The sequence below is a fragment of the Schistocerca nitens genome, chromosome 3 (genome assembly GCF_023898315.1).
Source record: "Schistocerca nitens isolate TAMUIC-IGC-003100 chromosome 3, iqSchNite1.1, whole genome shotgun sequence".
In the NCBI taxonomy this organism is placed as follows: domain Eukaryota; kingdom Metazoa; phylum Arthropoda; class Insecta; order Orthoptera; family Acrididae; genus Schistocerca; species Schistocerca nitens.
The window spans coordinates 569472188-569492987 of NC_064616.1; the positions used below are offsets into that span (position 1 = coordinate 569472188).

A 20800-nucleotide genomic window follows, 5' to 3' on the forward strand; every position below is an offset into this window, starting at 1 on the left:
AACAACGTTGTAAGCTCAAAATGTACCCAAGATTCAACTTTTTTTGTAACGTGGTATACGTACGCTAAAACCGAACTGAATATCAACTTCGGTAGCTGCGTTCAGTCATCTGCATAAATCACGTAAAGCGTCTGAAAGCATATCAAGACACACTGCCATTACAGTAACGCACAAAATGCAACAGATTTGTAGAAGGCAAAGAAGGTCGCACTGTGACAATGTATAGTTGTCAGTTAAACTTGGTAACATGAGGCAAAAATTTAATTCACTGCAGATAGAACTTACGAGCTCTGTACGTGAGGCCATCATTGCAAAATAGAATCTGGCTATAATTCGGCAACACAGCAGTTTGACTTGAAAGTCACCATTCCTGTGCGCTTTCTGAGTACGGAACAGGAAGTAGTACAGATAGCGTTGTTTGGACGGGGCAGTTTGCACATATTAAATATCACATAAGCAGAAATTTTCATTGGCGTAGCCGAGTTACACAATATATGTCAGCAGCTAATGTAATTGTTTCCGGGTCTCGAGGGATGCTATGGGACGCGCTTGGCGCCCCTATCTTTCACATCTTTTACATGTACTGCTATATACAAAACTTGTTATCCAGCATAGTATTTATTTTCTTGCTATAAATCTCATCTGTTCGGCTCACATGCATCGAAGCAAAGAACGCAGCAATGAGCACCAGCGCCAGTGTTCAACGTGCATGTAAATGAGTTTGGCAATGTTTCAAGGCATGCTATTTCTATAAGCGTGCATGTTACATTCAGTCAGTCTTCCAAAAAATTTCCATTGAGAAATATTTGCCTCTCAAGGACAGCAACTGGCTCGCAGAGCGTTATGCTGTACACACCGAGACGCTACCTCTACATCAACACTATCTGATTAAAAGTTTCCGGACACCTATTAGTGGACATTAATGTGGGGTGGGCCGGTGGGTCCACCCTTCGCCATTACAATATCCTGCGGTCTGCTGAGAACACCTTCAATGAGGTATCAATGTCTGTGGAAGAATGGCAGCACATTCTTCCGTAAGACTCGAAGACAGAGAATGTAGTGATATTAGTCGCTGGGGTGTAGGACGTAGTCTATGTTCTAACTCATCCGAAAGGTGTTCCATAGAATTCAGATCGGTATATAGGGCAGGACAGCCCATTTCAGGAATGCTATTGACGACAAATCATTGCCTCACACACACATAGTTTTTTGACAAGGTGAGTGGTCTGGCTGATACAATCAATCATCGTCTCACCGCTGGTCCTCTGCTCTACACAGTTCGCATTCCTATAAAATGTGTACATACGCTTCGTCATTGCGCAATGAAGGGAGCGCATCCTAATCACGAAAACTAATCACGAAAAATACCCTCATACGGTAACACCACCTCCTCCGTGCATTACTGTTGGCAACACACATGATGGCACGTAACGCTTCTCCAGGCACTCACCAAATTCAAACCCATCTGTCGGATTGCCACTGTGAAGGGCATGATTAAATACTCCATATCACTCGACACAGTTCAGTGACGTCGCTCTTTAAAACATCTCAAGCGTCGCTTAGCAAGGGCTGCTCATGAAGAGATGCTTGACCATTACACACAATGTTTTTTAATTACCTACACACAGCCAGTTTGCTAGATGGACTGCTGGTAGACATGTGGAACTCAGGAGTGATTTCTTCCGATGCATTCATGCGATTTTTTACAACCACCCTCCACAATTCTCGACGGTCCCCGACTGTACATGAGGGCTGGCTGGTATTGGTGTAACTGTGGTTGGTGTCTCCACTTCACAGTCACATGACCATCAGTCGACTTGGGCGGCTCTAGAAGGGCTGAAATGGCCCTCATGGATGTGCTACTCACGTGACATCCTATGTGCAGCCCACGTTCGAAGTCACTGAGCACTCCTGACCGACCCATTCAGCTATGACAGCTTCTGTACTAATAACAAAATACTTCCAACTTCTTTTATACTGGTTGTACCTCCTCCTCTCGTATCTAACAATCGATTCCATTACATAGAGGTGTCCGGATACTTTTGGTCAGACGGTGTATACTGGGTGAGCCCCTGGGTGGTGACAGGTGCTTCTCGTACCACTGTCCTTTCCTCCATTCCTGTCCTACTCGCGAATGGCGCAACTGAAGAATGATTGTCGGCAGTCCTTCATGTTAGGTCTAATTTTTCGAAGTTTGTCGTTGTAATCATTTCACGAGACATGTTTGGGAGAAATTAATTTGTTCCCTTACCATTCCCGGTACATACTCTGTGGAAATTTCAATAATACTCCTCTCGGTGGATGTATAACACCTCTCTTGTTGTGTCTTCCACTGGAGATCTTGGGACGAAGCGCACCGCTCTTCGTTGGATCTTGTCTCTCTGTTTTATTAATCCAAGCCTCATTCGGTAATTAAGATTCATGTTTCTCTTTGTTTCCATAAGTTACATCAGACGTATGAAAATTTGTAAACGAGTAGGCAAAAGTAGACGAGAGAAAAGGGTCAACTTTTTCGTAGTACATAAACCTTTTTGAGAAAACAGATTTAACTAACGCCACGACGGTATAATTAGCACACATGCCTGTATGCAAATGAAACTTCCAGAATCACAAGGAAGGCAGCACTACGACAAGTGGAGGACTACAGATAACCAGTAAACATCACGGGAAAGAAAAAGCACTACACCGATGTAATGAACAATTGTTGCATTCAGTAAAGAAACGTATGCTTATATTCCATGCTTACGTTCCTAGAATAGTTGCTAAGCGACTAAAAATTTCTTAAAAAGTCTAGACAGTAAGTTACGGACAAGTAGTAAGGATAGAATTTAACGAAAGACGTGTGGAAAGAGTCTGATACACCGTGTGAGAGGGAAATGTAGAGTCGCCGGCTCTAAAATGCCACAAAACAGTTCTCTTTTCCGATTTGTTCCAATTTTAAGATAACAAAGACTTGGTAATAGGCTATGCATCAGAGTAAAGTTTATAAATAAAAAATTCAGACAAACAAAGTTATCAAAGAAATAACTACACCTTTTTACATTTCTAACAACCACATATCGCCGTTGGACGGTACCGTCTTACATAACAATCAGAAGGCTGCAACTACTTATGGCTGGTGTTAATAGATTGATAATATGCCATCAATAGATCCTCCTCACTTTAAAAGTATCGGAAATTAGTATCTTCGTTCATGCTTGGACAACAGGAGCATTTAAACACTGCGTAAGTTTTGGTAGTTAAAAGAAGCAGTTTCTCGTAGAGTATATTTATAACGAGATCTTTATAAAACCCATTCTAAAATTGTCTTTGTCGTCGCTTAACACTAACGGAAACCTGTTTTAAAAATAATGTTCAGTGCTGTAGTTTATTAATGTTATTTTATTTTAGTCAATTTGCAACAACTGAAGCCTTTTTGTAGTGGCACTTCCTGTGACAAAATTTACAATTTATGTCTATTTAATTTCCATCATGAAGTGTACTGCAGACTCATATTGCAATTATGACAAAAACTTTTGCTATGTATTGATCTTACACACACTTCACGCTAATATTTATCCACTCATCCAACGAATTTGTCTTCTTGACGTAGATGTTTAATATCATACCAGTTGAACTGCCACTGATGAGATTTTGGTAAACACAATAAGCACATACATTTCTAATTCAGGAATTGTCCTATTCGTTCTTGTTGTCTTCCGAGAGTTAATCAAACAACCTGTAGGAAACAATTATTTTCTAATATCCCTTTTCATTTAACAGTGTACAAAAATGTAATGCTTCTTATATGTTGCTTGAAGATCGTATAACGAAATCGATTGCAACGTAAATATGCAGTTTGCGCTACAAAATGTAAAATATGGAACCCATATTCAACTATCAGATGCTTTAATATTATAGGTAAATACTTTGGTAGTACTTCTATAGATTCACTAAGCATTTCATTCCGCCTATGTTCTTTGCTCCACTTCTGATCCATTCATGTCCTGTGTAAAATTTAGAGTGAAAGGAATAATTTATTAACCTGCATTTCCACAATGGATATCATTCCGATATTATACATAATTATATGGCATCGTGGTTATACACTGTTGGAAAACAGTCTTTTGTCTCTAAATCTGAGCTGATGCTTAGATTAAAAAGCGAAACAAAGTACTGTTACCAAATGAGATGCTTCATGGAAATCTAGATGTACTGTTGAAATGTCTTTCGAGAAGATGTAGGTTCCTGGTTGCTAAACAATCGTTGGCTTTGGTTAAATGGCAGAGAAAAAATAGGGAGGATGCTGTAAGCTATATTTTCAAGTAGACACCTCGTGTATGAGGGAAAAGTAGTTGAACTGAATGAAATTCATGTAGAAAGTCGAGGCATATTGACGCAAGACGAAAAGGCAAACCCGTAAATGATGACAACCACGGTGCAAGCTTTTCTTTGTTATTGACCCTCGATCCGGGCCCCTTCAGCAATCCCAATAATAATGCCAATTTTGACGATACGAATGTAAGGACAACACAACAGCCAGTCCTCTGCGGAGAATACCTCCGGCCCGGCCGGAAATCGAACCCGGGCGCCTTCGCTTAACAGTCCACCGCGCTGACTGCGCAGCTACCGAGGCGGATTTTGGTAGGTATTCATGGGATTAATGGATATGTTGTAGCGTGTAGAAAAAAACTGTGACTTGGGGAAAAATGGAGCTAAAAAAACTATTCGGTAAGAGAGAGTATACTTAGGTATTCTTAGCACAATAAGTAACGCTCGTTCCTGCTTCATTCCTTTATTTAGAACATAATTTACGGTACTAACTTGTCACAGCAGGCAATCAGACCTCATTCCTTCACGTATGCAAAGCATTCTCCCCTCTATAATTCAGTTAAGACTTAACAGAAAACGTAGAAGACCTTTTTAAAAGCCGTGCGGAGTAGCCGTGCGGTCTTAGGCGCCTTGCCACGGTTCGCGCGGCTCCCCCCGTCGAAGGTTCGAGTCCTCCCTTGGGCATAGGTGTGTGTGTGTTGTCCTTAGCGTAAGTTAATTTAAGTTAGATTAAGTAGTGTGTAAGCCTAGGGACCGATGGCCTCAGCAATTTGGTCCCATAGCACTTACCACCACATTTTTAAAAACGCATAAATTTGTCTTAGTAACAAGTGGTACTCAGAGTCATATTACAATTTACTAACAACTACTTGTTGAATGTTCGAATGATGGTTTCAGATTTCTTTCTTGTACAGTGACTGTTTTCCACTGTTTTTGTGGTGCATGATATTTCATGGTTTCAGTTTTGAGTGTTTAACGAGGAACTGTGTTTCACACACATCGCTTTAAATCACAAAGTCAGAGCTGTTACTCCACAAACGCCGTTCCACACATGCACTCAGCGCAATTAATTTCTCTACCTAATCACACAAATATCTTCCCAATTTTCAGTGAGCGGGTAGTCAAAAAAGGCTTGGATATTGCCTCCAATTTGATATTATAAAGAAAGCATGTTCGGTACTTGACAATTGACCTTTTGTTTGCAATATGTTTACAGCAAGTTAAGTTTGATTACCACTTAATTTGACAACCGGACTGTGTCAGCCCATGTGGAAAATAGAGGAGAAGTCATAAAGGAAAGAATAACCAACGTGAGTGATAAGCAAACGAATTTACCTAAGGATGGAATAAAAGAAACTGTCGCACAAAAACTTCCATGAGGGGTGAAAACAACGGAAAGGTTGACAAATGCATCTATCTACTACGATTAGCGAATCGTGATGCCAGCGTAAACCAATAATTGTGTGTCTCAAAGTCAGTTTACGTGTGCATCTCACTTTGTACCTGTAATTTCTGACGCATCATACACACATAGCACTATAGACTTTACCTGATCGTACTTGCTCGTGTAACTTCCTTATAAAACTATAGTGACTTTCTCGTAGAAAAATATTATTTAGGGAATATATAAAAATTAAGCAGAATTTTTTTTATATCAGTAGTTGCGTAAAGATTACATTTTCTCCTTGAAACCTGATAGCCTCTAACAACATCAAATACTGTGAGCATGAGTGGCGAGTTTCCCTTCACCAGTTAGAAACAGTACTGCAGACAAATGCTTTCCTTACTGTTAGGTCGAAAGTGGCGGCAGATACTCTGATTTGTGTCGAGACTGTGATGGCGACCTTCCCCCCACGCATTTCAGCTAAAGGTCGACAACTCCCGCTGCCGCTCGGCATGTCCTTCAGGCTGAATACATTATTAATTAATGCTTCCTGATTGTATGCAGATGATTATCATCTGTCCCTGGCTTACTCCGCGCATTTGACTTCAACACAATCGTCTTCCAGGTTAGGGGTAGCTATTTTTTAATTACTGGACGATAAGTACGTGGTAAAGTGGACACATTGATAATTCCATCAACTTAATAACTTTTTACGCTTTTAAAAAGTAAATTCTTTAGGCTGTTATGGAGGTAGTTATTTTCTGAGCGTCAGTGAGAATTTCATGCCTTCTACATAGTTCTATTATGGAGAATATGCTTTCCATCTATTTCTACACACAAAATTTGAGTACACTAGGCTGTGGGGTCCTATTAGGCAATGAATATGACTGATGCAACCACACGGATATATGAAAATGCTCAATTTAACTGGCATGTCACAGCGCAGTTGGAACACACAACTACTACCATGATTAAGACGAGAGATCAAAGGATGGCTGAAATACATGTCGTGATTCTCTCTGTATGATTCTTTAAGACAACAGCCCCAGCACAATGTCGACGCAATGTACGACACATTTTCAGCTTTAAGAATTCTACAGTACATTTAACAGTGGAATGTTAGTAACATAAGCTATAGATGCATATGAAACGTACTCCAGATGCAGTCTAATACGAAGTTACTAGGTGATTTCTCATCGACAAAATTAAAACTGTTTACCTATGAGCAAATTCTACCCAGCTCTTTGTATTGCAAAACTAAGAGTTCTTAAAATTTCTCGATATTGCTCTAAATAAGTACTAAATTTATTATTCTGTTTAACATCACTGTCCGAGATTTCATTACAAAATTTACCTGTCGTTAATGGTTTTGTTTCTGAGCCTGATTTCAGTGCAGCCGGCCGAGGTGGCCGAGCGGTTCTAGGCGCTTGAGTCTGGAGCCGCGCGACCGCTACGGTCGCAGGTTCGAATCCTGCCTCGGGCATGGATGTGTGTAATGTACTTAGGTTAGTTAGGTTTAAGTAGTTCTAAGTTCTAGGGGACTGATGGCCTCAGATGTTAAGTCCCATAGTGCACAGCGCCATTTTTTTTCAGTGCATTATATAACTACTGCACAGTTACGATATTGCTGTGGCTGTGTTGTTCAGAAGTACGATGCAGTGTTCCATAGTACTTCTGAACAACACAGCCACTGCAATATCACATTTATCTGACAACACCGGGCAAGCGGTTTTCAAATAAAATGTCTCCCCAGTACGGCGATAAACAAATGAATTATGAGTGCAGGTTGTAGACACGTGGTTGATGACATATGAAGGTGTGGGTCTGGCAGTGAAGCGCGCTCGGATAGCCTAATTGTAAGGCAATGCTCGCGGAAATGCTGGTTCCTGTTCCGGTCCGTCACAAACTTTCATTGTCGTCATTCCATTATACAGCTGATGGTTGTCCATATTCGTAGCTGCGAATACATTTAATGTACTATTGCTTAAGTTGACACACATCATAATATTTCAAAGACTTTAGTCAAAGTATGAGGATATATTGTAAATTTCCAATATGCTATAGATAAATTACTATCAACAATCTAGGAAGTCCGATCTGACTAAATCTTCTCTTAGATTTGCGTATTTATTTTTTTTTTAAAAAAAGGTGGGGGGAATAACTAAAAAAAAACGTTCTATTCACTTTCATACTCCCAAAAGATCAAGTGGATGAAGAATGTTGTTGCTTCTTCACGTTACGTAGAGAGATGATCAGGTTTCTCAGATTGTGAATTCAAATAGCTACGGATCGTATGAGAGAATATTTCAGCAGACTCATCGGAAAGTAACGCTGCATCCTACTACAGCGAAAATACGCGTTTTTGCTGCACGGTTACCTCACTTACCTCGCTGTAAGAATCTGCTTACTCAGCGTGATGTGGAAGCGCGCGGGAGATTCAGAGATGAGGTAACCACTACAAAACGAGGTCAACAGTGTTGTGAATAATCCACGAGGAGACTTATTTGCTCGCTGCTAACTTGTCTGTCGATGTGAGGTTCCGCAGTAAGCAATTAATCAGACAATGGCGTACTCGTACATCTGTTCCAACGGTATTATTTGATACGCCAGATATCACGATTAATCAGCTTAGACGTTGTGAGCACAAAGATTCCTCCAAAGTACCGTGCCAGTACCGTGAAAAAAACTGTGTAAGGAAAAACAATGATCGGTGTCAAACACTTGTTATGCGAGGAAACAAACAACAGTTCCTGTATAGAGTATAGGCATACTTAGTGTTCCGTTATACAATGAAGAGCCAAAGAAACTGGTACACCTGCCGAATATCGTGTACAGACCCCGCGTGCACGCAGAAGTGCTGCACAACGACTTAGCATGGACTCAACTATTGTCTGAAGTAGTGCTGGAGGGAACTGACATCATGAATCCTGTAGGGCTGTCCATAAATCCGTAACAGTACAAGGGGGTGGAGATGACATGCCAAATATATTCAATAATATTCATGTCTGGGGAGTTTGGTGGCCAGCGGAAAAGTGTTCCTGGAGCCACTCTGCAGCCATTCTGGACGTGTGGGATGTCTCATTGTCCTGCTGGATTTGCCCAAGTCCGTCGGAATGCACAATGGACGTGAATTGATGCAGGTGATCAGACAGGATGCTTACGTACGTGTCATCTCTCAGCGTCGTATCTAGACGTATCAGAATCTCAATCACTCCAACTGCTCACGCCCCACACCTTTCGGTGCCTCCACCAGGTTCAACAGTTCCCTGTTGACATGCGGGGTCCATGGACTCATGAGGTTGTCTCCAAACCGGTACACGTCCATCCGCTCGATACAATATGAAACGAGACTCGTCCGACCAGGCAACATGTTTCCAGTCATCAACAGTCCAATGTTAGTGTTGACGGGCCCAGGCGAGGCGTAAAGCTTTGCGCCGCGCAGTCATCAAGGGTACACGAGTGGGCCTTCGGCTCCGAAAGCCCATGTCGATGATGTTTCGTTGAAGCCCGGCATTGAAATCTGCAGCAGTTTGTGGAAGGGTTGCACTTGTGTCACATTGAGCGATTCTCTGCAGTCGTCGTTGGTCCCGTTCTTGCAGGATCTTTTTCCGGCCTCAGTGATGCCGGAGATTTGATGCTTTATCGGATTCGTGGCCGTACGGTGTAGCCGAGCAGTTCCAGACGCTTCAGTCTGGAACCGCGAGACCGCTACGGTCGCAGGTTCGAATTCTACTTCGGGCATGGATGTGTGTGATGCCCTTAGGTTAGTTAGGTTTAAGTAGTTCTAAGTTCGCTCTTGCCGTTTGCGTTACAGTCATACACAGGATTTACACGACGCCCGACATCAGCGCATTTGATAGCGACAAAATGTTGGGTGCCAGAGGCATGGTTCACTTCACCATTGCGGTCGTGCAGGCAAAGATCATTTCACATACCACTACGTCGAAAAAGTACCTTGAATATCTCTCTGCTCCATAAGTCTTCTGTCGTTGGCAATAACACATTGACACCTATGTTGCCGTTCACTGTAACTGGTAGATACTGTAGAAAATAACACACCTATTAAAGGCTGGACAATAACGAAAACTGATAAGCTGCTGTAACCGAGAACCAACAGCTCACTATGAGGTTCAGAAATAACAACCCCCACATGAGTAAGTTTCTGTGGCCAGTACACGTCTTAGATCATAGTGACTGGCAGGGGCGCAGGAGTATCTGTCCACAGCTCAGGAGACACGAAGTATGGGAAGTAGGTTCAAATGGCTCTGAGCACTATGGGACTCAACTGCTGAGGTCATTAGTCCCCTAGAACTTAGAACTAGTTAAACCTAACTAACCTAAGGACATCACACACATACATGCCCGAGGCAGGATTCGAACCTGCGACCGTAGCGGTCTCGCGGTTCCAGACTGCAGCGCCAGAACCGCGCGGCCACTTCGGCCGGCCTGGGAAGTAGGCCGCTTTGATTAATAATTTCTAGTACACGTTGGCGCAGGCTGATGGAAGAGTTCGTGTGCGTCAAAAACCATGTTAAACAACGAATTCTCTTACCATGAGAGCGCTGAAGGTGTTTTCGAGTGCAGGCTATTTACACGAGATGAAACGGGGCCCTGATGCGTCGCCCTAGTCTCTCATCGGCGAATTATACAGGAACCTACTATCTCATCATGTTCTTCAGAGTGAATTCAGGATCCTATAGATTACTTGTACGTTCAACAAGACATTGCACCACCACATCAGTTCAGAAATGCGTCAGAATGCTTTGAGAAAGATTCCATGAATATGAGGGTGTTTGTTTGGCCCCTGAAGTCATCTAATCTCAAACGCGTTGGGCACATGCGGGGCTTCATAGCCCGAAACTTGTGCACTTTAGATCAAGCTCCGAATAGTTTGAGTTGAGGGCGTCGGCAGAGGGGTCATTGATCAGCACGTAATGCTTTCTGGGCCTCCGGGTCAATGACACGATGCGTCGCCATCGTCCGAAGGAAGCCACTAGGTGGGTGTGTAATTTGAAAGCTAACGATTTTGCGGATGGATACCTTAAAAATTAAATCATTGTCCCATTTCTGAACTGCCCTCGTAATGACACATCCGAACACTTTCGTGACAACCAAGTGAGACTGTCTGACGTATTATAGGAAGTTGTCATTTTAAACGAATCCTACCAGTACAACAAACATTACAACCCCGTATAGAAAGATCATTGCGTTACTCAAGGGAGTCCTCAAATGACACCAATTGGAACTTCAATAAAGTCACCGTCAACTCGCGCTGGTTACAGTCGACTCCCTGCCTTGCCATTCTTGTTTAGGTACACCGTCGTTAATCTCCATTAATTAAGCGAACGCCAGTTTGTTCGATTAATGCAGTTCCGATCTAAAAGTGATCCAACAGCTGATTTCCTCCTCTAACACCTATTCGATAGCGAAGCAACTTAAACTACCATTTCTTTGGCTCTGAGCACTATGGGACTTAACAGCTATGGTCATCAGTCCCCTAGAACTTAGAACTACTTAAACCTAACTAACCTAAGGACATCACACAACACCCAGTCATCACGAGGCAGAGAAAATCCCTGACCCCGCCGGGAATCGAACCCGGGAACCCGGGCGTGGGAAGCGAGAACGCTACCGCACTACCATTTCTTTAACGGCGATATTGTGCTTCTGTGTTTTATGTACATTGCGTCTAGTTATTTTGTGTATTTTGTAAGTCGCATGTATGTATTGATTCTTATTATGAGGCGTTTCGGCATCAGGCATTATCAGTACAAACAAAACGATTGATGCAATGTATCCCAACAAATACAGCACAGTTTGGCACTTACTACTTTATGTTCTATGTTGTATTTCAAGAGATACATTGTATCCATCTTTGTTTTCTTTGTTTTAATGACGCCAGATAAAACGCTTCATATCAAGGGTTAATAAATGTATGCGATCCAGAAAAGCCCGTAAGTCCAAAAAATATTTGACCCCTTCAAAGATTTTTATCCCATGCAACTAGTCATTATTTCATTATTTGTATGGTTCTCTAAGTACTACAGCATTATAAATGTACTTCTTTTTGCGTGTTAAGCGTCCATTGAATTATTTTCCTGTGCTTTCCCTGACGATTTGGAAAAATGTGTTAGACACTAACTGAATGAAATGAATTCAGATTTACTTCCCTTAGAAAACCTAATGCTCTCTTTCAAATAAAATATAAATGCGTCAGTCATTACACCCATTTTGTAGCAAGTGTTACTTCATTTTATGGCCTCAAATCCGTTGTTTGATGTCAGTCTGTGTACTTTACAATACAGTATTTCTGGCATGAAGTACCAAAATAGTTTTCACTAACAGCCTTGTTTTACAGTGGTGGGTGAAGATTGTAGCTACTGCTACAAAACAATAAATTTGTTAACTTTTCTGCCATTCTTGCAGAGTTAGGGTTTTTGTTCGGCACACAGAAAGTCTGTTGAATCTTTCATAAATAATTAAGCTGCAGTACATAAGCTTAAATAACTTTCTTTCTTTCGCTTGTGCCTTTATCCTGCGGTTTCGCATTGTTAGAATCGGATTTGGAAAGGTTAATGTTAAGGGATGGCCAGATGCCCTTCCTGTCGGCACCCCGTACCCCCGGGACGGAATTAATACACCCCAACTGTCTGCGTCTAGTGTAATCCATGGAAGAGTGTGAACGAGTTTAGATATCTGGGAGTAATGTAACTGAGGCTGGACATGGGCCAACCCAGTATTGACCTATTGGGATGTGGAAAACCGCCTAAAAACCACATCCAGGCGGCCCAGCACATCGGCCCTCGTCGTTAATCCGCCGGGCGCATTCGATCCGGGACGGGCGCGGCTACCCGAGTCCAGGAATCAGCGCATTAACGCTCTTGGCTAACCTGGCGGGTATAACCTTAAATAACATTTGAATCTAATTATTTTCGGTCAGCAACGGACAATAGGTTCTTTTCAACTGATAAGAGCATGTGCAATGAGTACGGCATTTGAGAATCAACCTGTATTTCTTATACTGATTGTTATCATCCTCTACCTCAGGTGACAGGAGCGAAGAGCGAAGGTAGAATGTTTCACGCGCGCTGCGCTCGGCTCTAGGCGGAAATCAATATATAGGAGGTATGTCCGATTACCGCATAAACAAAGGCCCGTCCCCTGACTGTAGATGATGGCGTTTTGACTTCAGCTTAACTAGAGAAGTTAGGAGCAGTGTCGGAAATAAGTTAAAGAAAATGGTTGCACCGTTTACAGCTTCAGTCCGCTATACCAGCAGCATCTGGTCATAGATCTGTGAACGAAGCACACAGAAACCTTGATAAGTAAGTTCGGATAAAAACAATATGCCGCCTGCGATAATCCGAGGAACGTGTCGAAGAGTATGTGGCGATGAGAGCGAGCCTGTGTGCATAGTGCTGACTCCCGTTACAGCGACTGTGCCGCACGTGAAACCACATGCACATAAGGTTCATTTATAGATGCAGAGTGCAGTGACCTGTTTCGAATGACTGAAAACGCGTGGTTAAAAACCGGCCTGGGAAGCAGGCAGCCATTACGTATCCGGCAATTATTACGTGATCAAGATGCCTGCAAGTCATTACGCACCAAACAGCTAAGCCTGGTCGCTCAAACTAGATTCCGCATGCTATTTATGCGCAACACTTCTGAGGAACGAAACGAGTCTTTGAGAGCTAAGGAAACTGGATAATGCCATTCAGCTGTTTCCATTAAGTCAAATAAGGATTTTCGTTATTGTGTGCGACAGTGTTACGATGCTGAACTCAGATGGAAGTACCGAGCAATTAGGTGTAATGCAAGCACGCCCACTCGGCTCTATGGACCACGAAGTGACATTTCATTTACTTCTAGCTCACATCAGAGAGGCAGTACCAGAATGGTACGAGTTTGTAGCGTTGCCAGTTGTGCTAACATCTGTAGAAACGAGAGTGAAATCACTTGTGTCTTCTCGAAACCACGGCAGGTGAGGTAAGCAGCATTACCGTCATACAGTCAAGCTATTGACATAGTAACTACGAGCTGGGTGAGTATTAACCTATAAGAAGCTCTTGTTCCAATTTTTTGATGATGTGAGTACATCACACCCACGTGTCATGTGCGTCATCGAATAACGGGTTTTGCTAACCTATCCAGGTTGATGCTATGTTCGCCGCTTCTGTAAAGACTTAGCCCATCTTCAAGACCATAAACCTGTTGTAAGACTATAAACAGAATCTCTCTTCTACCCATCTGTCCACTCCGTCGTTAGTAAAGTCGCCTTCTACAGAACGTTAACAAAAACAGAAGACATGTAGGTCATAGCTGACACAGATCCACTTCAAAGAATCACAGCTGTCTCACATGGTTACGTGAATGACTCTTTGAGTAATCCTTAATCATTTAGTAAATTACGAAGAACCCCTTGCAATCGCTCGTTTGCATATACCTACGCCCAGAAGAGCATTCTGGGACAGGCATACAGGCATATCTGGCAGCAGTAAATATGGAAACTTATAACTTAATTGCAGTACACTGAGGTGACAAAAGACACGTGATAACTCCTAATATCTTTTCGGAACTCCTATTGCCCGGAGTAGCGCAGAAACTCGACGTGGCATAGTCTCAACAAGTCGATGGAAGTCCCCCAGAGAAATAATGAACCATGCTGCCTTTATATTCGTCCATAATTGTGAATGCGTTGCAAGTGCAAATTCTGTGTACGAACTGACCTCTCGATTACGTCCCATAAATAGGAGTTATATCATGCGATGTGGTGGCCAAATCATTCGCTCGAACTGTCCAGAATTTTCTTCAAACCAGTCGCGAACAACTGTGGCCCAGTGACATAGTGCATTGTCATGGGAACATGAAGTCCATGAGTGGTTACAAATGGTCTCCACGTAGGCAAAAATAACCGTTTCCAATCAATGATCGGTTCAGTTGGACCAGAGGATCCAGTACATTCCATGTAAACACAACCCACACCATTATGGAGCCACCACCAGCTTGCATATGGCTTCATTGACAACTTGGGTCCATGGCTTCGTGGGGTTCAAAAGGCTCTAAGCACTATGGGACTCAACATCTGAGGTCATCAGTCCCATAGACTTAGAGCTACTTAAACCGAACTTAACCTAAGGATGTTTCCAGAATGAGATTTTCACTCTGCGGCGGAGTGTGCGCTGATATGAAACTTCCTGGCAGATTAAAACTGTGTGCCCGACCGAGACTCGAACTCGGGACCTTTGCCTTTCGCGGGCAAGTGCTCTACCAACTGAGCTACCGAAGCACGACTCACGCCCGGTACCCACAGCTTTACTTCTGCCAGTACCTCGTCTCCTACCTTCCAAACTTTACAGAAGCTCTCCTGCGAACCATGCAGAACTAGCACTCCTGAAAGAAAGGATATTGCGGAGACATGGCTTAGCCACAGCCTGGGGGATGTTTCCAGAATGAGATTTTCACTCTGCAGCGGAGTGTGCGCTGGTATGAAACTTCCTGGCAGATTAAAACTGTGTGCCCGACCGAGACTCGAACTCGGGACCTTTGCCTTTCGCGGGCAAGTGCTCTACCAACTGAGCTACCGAAGCACGACTCACGCCCGGTACTCACAGCTTTACTTCTGCCAGTACCTCGTCTCCTACCTTCCAAACTTTACAGAAGCTCTCCTGCGAACCATGCAGAACTAGCACTCCTGAAAGAAAGGATATTGCGGAGACATGGCTTAGCCACAGCCTGGGGGATCTTTCCAGAATGAGATTTTCACTCTGCAGCGGAGTGTGCGCTGGTATGAAACTTCCTGGCAGATTAAAACTGTGTGCCCGACCGAGACTCGAACTCGGGACCTTTGCCTTTCGCGGGCAAGTGCTCTACCAACTGAGCTACCGAAGCACGACTCACGCCCGGTACCCACAGCTTTACCAGGAAGTTTCTTAACCTAAGGACATCACACACATCCATGCGCGAGGCAGGATTCGAACCTGCGACCATAGCAGCAGTACGGTTCGGGACTGAAGCGCCTAGAACCGCTCGGTCACAGGGCCGGCGCTTTGTGGGATCTGCGCCGCACTCGAACCCTACCATCAGCTCTTACCAACTGAAATCGCGACTCATTTGACCAGATCACTATTTTCCTGTTGTCAAGGGTCGAACCGATATGGTCACAAGCCCAGGAGAGGCGCTGCAGTGTATGTCTTTCTCTGAGCAAAGGCACTCGCATCGATCGTCTGCTGCCATAGCAAATTAACGCCAAATTTAGCGGCACTGTCCTAACGGATACGATCGTCGTACATTGATGGATAACTGTCGATATTTCACACACTGTTGCTTGTCTTTTAGCACTGATAACTCAACGCAAATGCCTCTGGTCTCGGTCATTAGGGGAAGACCGTATACCTCTGCATAGGCCATGGTAAGAGATGATATTTGCAATTTGGTATTCTCAGCATACTCTTGACACTGTGGATCTCGGAATACTAAATTCTCTAACAATTTCCGAAATGGAACGTCCTATTCCTACAGCTCCAGCTACCATTCCGCGTTCTAAGTCTTAATTCCCGTCTTGCGGCCATAATCACGTCGGAAACCGTTTCATATGAATCACCTGAGTAAAAGTTACAGCTCCGTCAATCCACTGCCCTTTTATATCTTGCGTTCGAGATACTACCACTAACTGTGTATGTGCATATCGCTATCCCATGACTTTTGTCCTTCATAAAATGCCAAAAAGGTAAATCTGGAGTACCTACACCCCTTCACTTCTTCCAGACTTCATGCAAATTTCAAATGGTTCAAATGGCTCTGAGCACTATGGGACTTAACATCTATGGTCATCACTCCCCTAGAACTTAGAACTACTTAAACCTAACTAACCTAAGGACATCACACACATCCATGCCCGAGGCAGGATTCGAACCTGCGACCGTAGCAGTCGCGCGGCTCCGGACTGAGCGCCTAGAACCGCTAGACCACCGCGGCCGGCTGCAAATTTCACATTTGAATTCTAGCGTCATATTATCTATGTATCTAGTTGGTTTCCAATTTGTAACGGGGCATCTTTGGTTGTAACCTTCACGCCAGTCTCTCTGAATACCCCTAGCCGCAGTAGTGTACAGAAAACTTATTATAGGACAGCGTGGCATCGTTCTCGCCCTTCGACCTACCGCCCATCTCAGCCGATTCATTCAATCCGCTACTTCTATTATAGATCCGTCCCAAAATTTTAATCAAAAAAGCCGCGGAATAAGGTTCACTCATGGCCACTAAAAATTTTGACCCCGACACGCGGGTTTTGGTAAACAGGTAGTGTTGCCGAGGTGAAGGCGGGAAGGTCGGCAGGACTGCGCGCAAGCTCTGCTCTGGTTTCGACGACCTTCGGCTGCCCGCACAGCCGCGTAACACACGAGCCTGCATTGTTAGCCATAGCTTCATCACAACTGCTGCGTTACAGACGTTTGTCACACTGGCTGTGCAAGTACGAGGATGCAGACAAACGTCTGAGACTGACTGCATGGATAATGAATGAAATGGAAGCAGAGACGCATTGTATTTTAACGTAATAAGAAATCGGAAAATAATATAAATAAGCTGCGATGCTAGCAGTCTAGCCGTACAGCAATAGTCCGTGAACTAGCAGTAGCCGCGCGTTATTTTTTACGTAGTCAAAGGAGTCTGACTTGCAGCCACGATGTATTCATTTGTTTTAATTGTAGTTGCTTAGTATCTTAGCTTGGGTACCATCACTTGTGCTGAATCATTTGTAAAACACTAGGTGTGTCCACGATACGTATTGAGCCCTTTGAGGAACAGAACAGCCCTTAATACATGTGATTTCTGAAGAAAGAAAAATTTTATACTCTTAAACATTCGATAGAAACTTAGGTTATATCTGTAAGTATAGTGCTTGTTCCGTAGCACAAATGCCACAGAACAGGCGCCATACATCTAAGTATATACAAAGTGTTCAAAAATTCAGTGCCCAAACTAACAGGGGTTATGCTGGAGACAAAAACAAATATAGTTGGTAAAGCAACGATGTGTCGGCAACCCATATTGCGTGAGCACTGAGGATGCGGAGGTTATACGCGAGTGGAGCAGATCAAAGTCGTGGCGTCTAACGTTGTTACACGAGATGTTTGTTTGACATAGGTAGTATGTTGTGATGTCATGCTCTTCGACAAAGAGTCATTAAACAGCGAGTAGCACTAGTGCCTGCATGCCTTTTGTCAATCGGCGGATTGGCCGGGCAGGACGAGTACATGGCCTGCAAGATCCCCGGACCTCACCCCATTAGACTTCTTTCGCAGTGGCTACATGAAAGCCGAAGTGTACTCTGCCCCTGTTGACTCTGGGGCGGAAATGGGACTCCCTGCCACGTCGATGCCAGCTCTGCGCTAAGGTTACTGGTGCTTAGTTTGAACATTTATTGTAATTTAATTGTGATCAGAATAATAAAGCAATAGAAAACATTTAACACCGGTTTATTCTAAATCAGACATACATCCACCCACCCACCCGCACCCACAACCACCCACCCACCCACCCACCGACCCACAAACACACACACACACACACACACACACACACACACAGTAACCTCCCGTGTGTGCATTACTCCGAAAATATGTGTTTCCGACACATAGTTGCCTTACGAAATATATTTGTTTTTGTGTCCTGTACCACTCCTGTTACTTTGGGTTCAAAATGGTTCAAATGGCTCTGAGCACTATGGGATTCAACTGCTGAGGTCATTAGTCCCCTACAACTTAGAACTAGGTAAACCTAACTAACCTAAGGACATCACAAACATCCATGCCCGAGGCAGGATTCGAACCTGCGACCGTAGCGGTCATGCGGTTCCAGACTGCAGCGCCTTTAACCGCACGGCCACTTCGGCCGGCGTTACTTTGGGGACTGAATTTTTGAACACCCTGTATATGCGTCCTAACGGTAACTATAACTTCAATGCGGAAGCATACTACGTCCGAACTCTTGGGGGAACTAGGTAAAGCTGCGATCAGTGAGGATAATGGGCCGAGGGTGCTACATGTGTAGTGTGCGTCAAGCTAAGAATTTGGGTTGGAGATAAAACGTGTTCGGATAGCCGAACGGTTAGGCGGCCACTCGGGTAGAGTGGGAAATCCTGGTTCGGCCCAAATTTTCACTTGTCGCCACTGAATTTAATTCAATGCCCAAATTGCGGTTGAGTTCGTTATTTCTCTTAAATCAAAAATTTATGTGGAAATTGATATCAAAACTAGCCACTACTCCGAAGTTTTGGGCTTTTACATACTTTTTAGTGGAATCATCTGCATTGATATTCAACACCCATAAATCTCCCTCCGCTTTACACTTGAACTGTCGTGTACTGTACCCGAAAGAGACATTCTCATGAAGAGATCAGAGTTACTTCAGATCCAGTGGGGCCCTAAACCTGATGGATCACGTTAGAGTGTATGATCAGTTTTTCCGATCTAAAGCATAGCTCCATAAATTTTTAGATTTACTTCGCATGAAGACAAATACACACTTAAAGATGCAGAAGGAATGTGTAAGTTGTACATACTGAGATACAAAGTATGGAACGGCAACCACTTTCTCATAACGACGTACACTTCTAACGTAAGAGTACTTTACATTATCGTGCAGTTTTATAAAAACAAAAAGAATAATCTTTATGACAGCAACTTCACTGAGGCGGTATGAAGGAAAACTTCCAAATCGAACAGAGGCTCCACTGTGCAGATATGTTACAAAATCTACTCAGCTGATTAAAACGACCACGTCCCATTATTGATCAATAATTTGCGCGAACATTATCTAAGATCCAATAAAGAAACGACCAATTTACATCCTCTATCAGAGTTTCATGGGCAGTATACTTCATAAATTAATATGAAAATATTTTTATTTATTTTTTGTAAATCTAGATGTTAAACACTATTGCATTTACGGCAACAGTTGACTACTTAGCATAAAATTATAGCACACGCAAAAACAACTTCTATACGACTGCGTTTTGGGAAGTTCCTTCGATGTTCGCGTGAACTTGTTTGAAATGATGGGTGCCGAATACGTAGTAAAGAACAAGAGTCTCTTAAACCTCGTCCCAGCCTATTGTTATAAAATTTCATTGAAGACAAAGTAGAGATAATTGCCCGTATCCCTGTCTACTAGGCCACATACTATGCAGGGTGGGTCCATGATGAGGTTACGAACTTTCAGGGGTGATGGAGAAGGAGAAATGAATCAACTTGAGGTAAGGAATGTTGGTACGGAATCGACTGAGTCAGAAGCTATAACAGAAAATCGCTCTGATCAAGGAATACATGTATTGGCACTGTTGCTAAGATTCTAGGATAGGCAACTTTCAGAGGTGCAAGAATGAACCAAAAAAAGGAGAAAAATCGTTAGTAAATATAGGATCTAAAATTCTTACCTCAGGAGCTAAGGACACTTGTTCATCCTCGATACTGTGAAACACATCTCTGCTACAGCATTCTCCTTGATTTACATATTATTGGCGGAAGTAGTATGGGTCAAAAAATAAAACATTTCCTGTAAGTATGGGCTCTAAAATTCATATCTTAAGAGTTATGGGTACTCTTTTTCCGGTAGAAGAGATGAGTTCCACAATGGTGAAGACGAGTAAGTGCTTCATAGCTCAAAGGTATGCATCTTAGACCACATGTATATTAGACTTTCTTCTGTTTCGATCCATACTACCTCCGAAAGTTGCCTGCCCTACAGATTTAGCAACAACAGTAGCGGTACACGTATTCCATTGTCAGAGGCATCAGAACGATTTTCGCTTATAACTTTCGACGCTGTCGATTCCGGACCAGGGTCCCTTTCCTCAACTTGATTCATTTTCCCTTCTCCATCACCCCTGAAAGTTTGTGACATCATCACGGAATCACGCTGTATATACAGGGAGTTACAAAAAGGTACGGCCAAACTTTCAGGAAACATTCCTCACACACAAAGAAAGAAAATGTGTTATGTGGACATGTGTCCGGAAACGCTTAATTTCCATGTTAGAACTCATTTTAGTTTCGTCAGTATGTACTGTACTTCCTCGATTCCCCACCAGTTGGCCCTATTGAA

At 43.2% G+C, this 20800-nt stretch overlaps 1 protein-coding gene across 1 annotated transcript in view; it reads right to left on the reverse strand.

Moving 5' to 3' along the window:
• The window catches only part of LOC126249661 (elongation of very long chain fatty acids protein AAEL008004-like), a 156162-nt gene that overhangs the window by 70976 nt on the left and 64386 nt on the right, over window positions 1-20800 (reverse strand). The gene's annotated exons all lie outside the window — the stretch shown is intronic.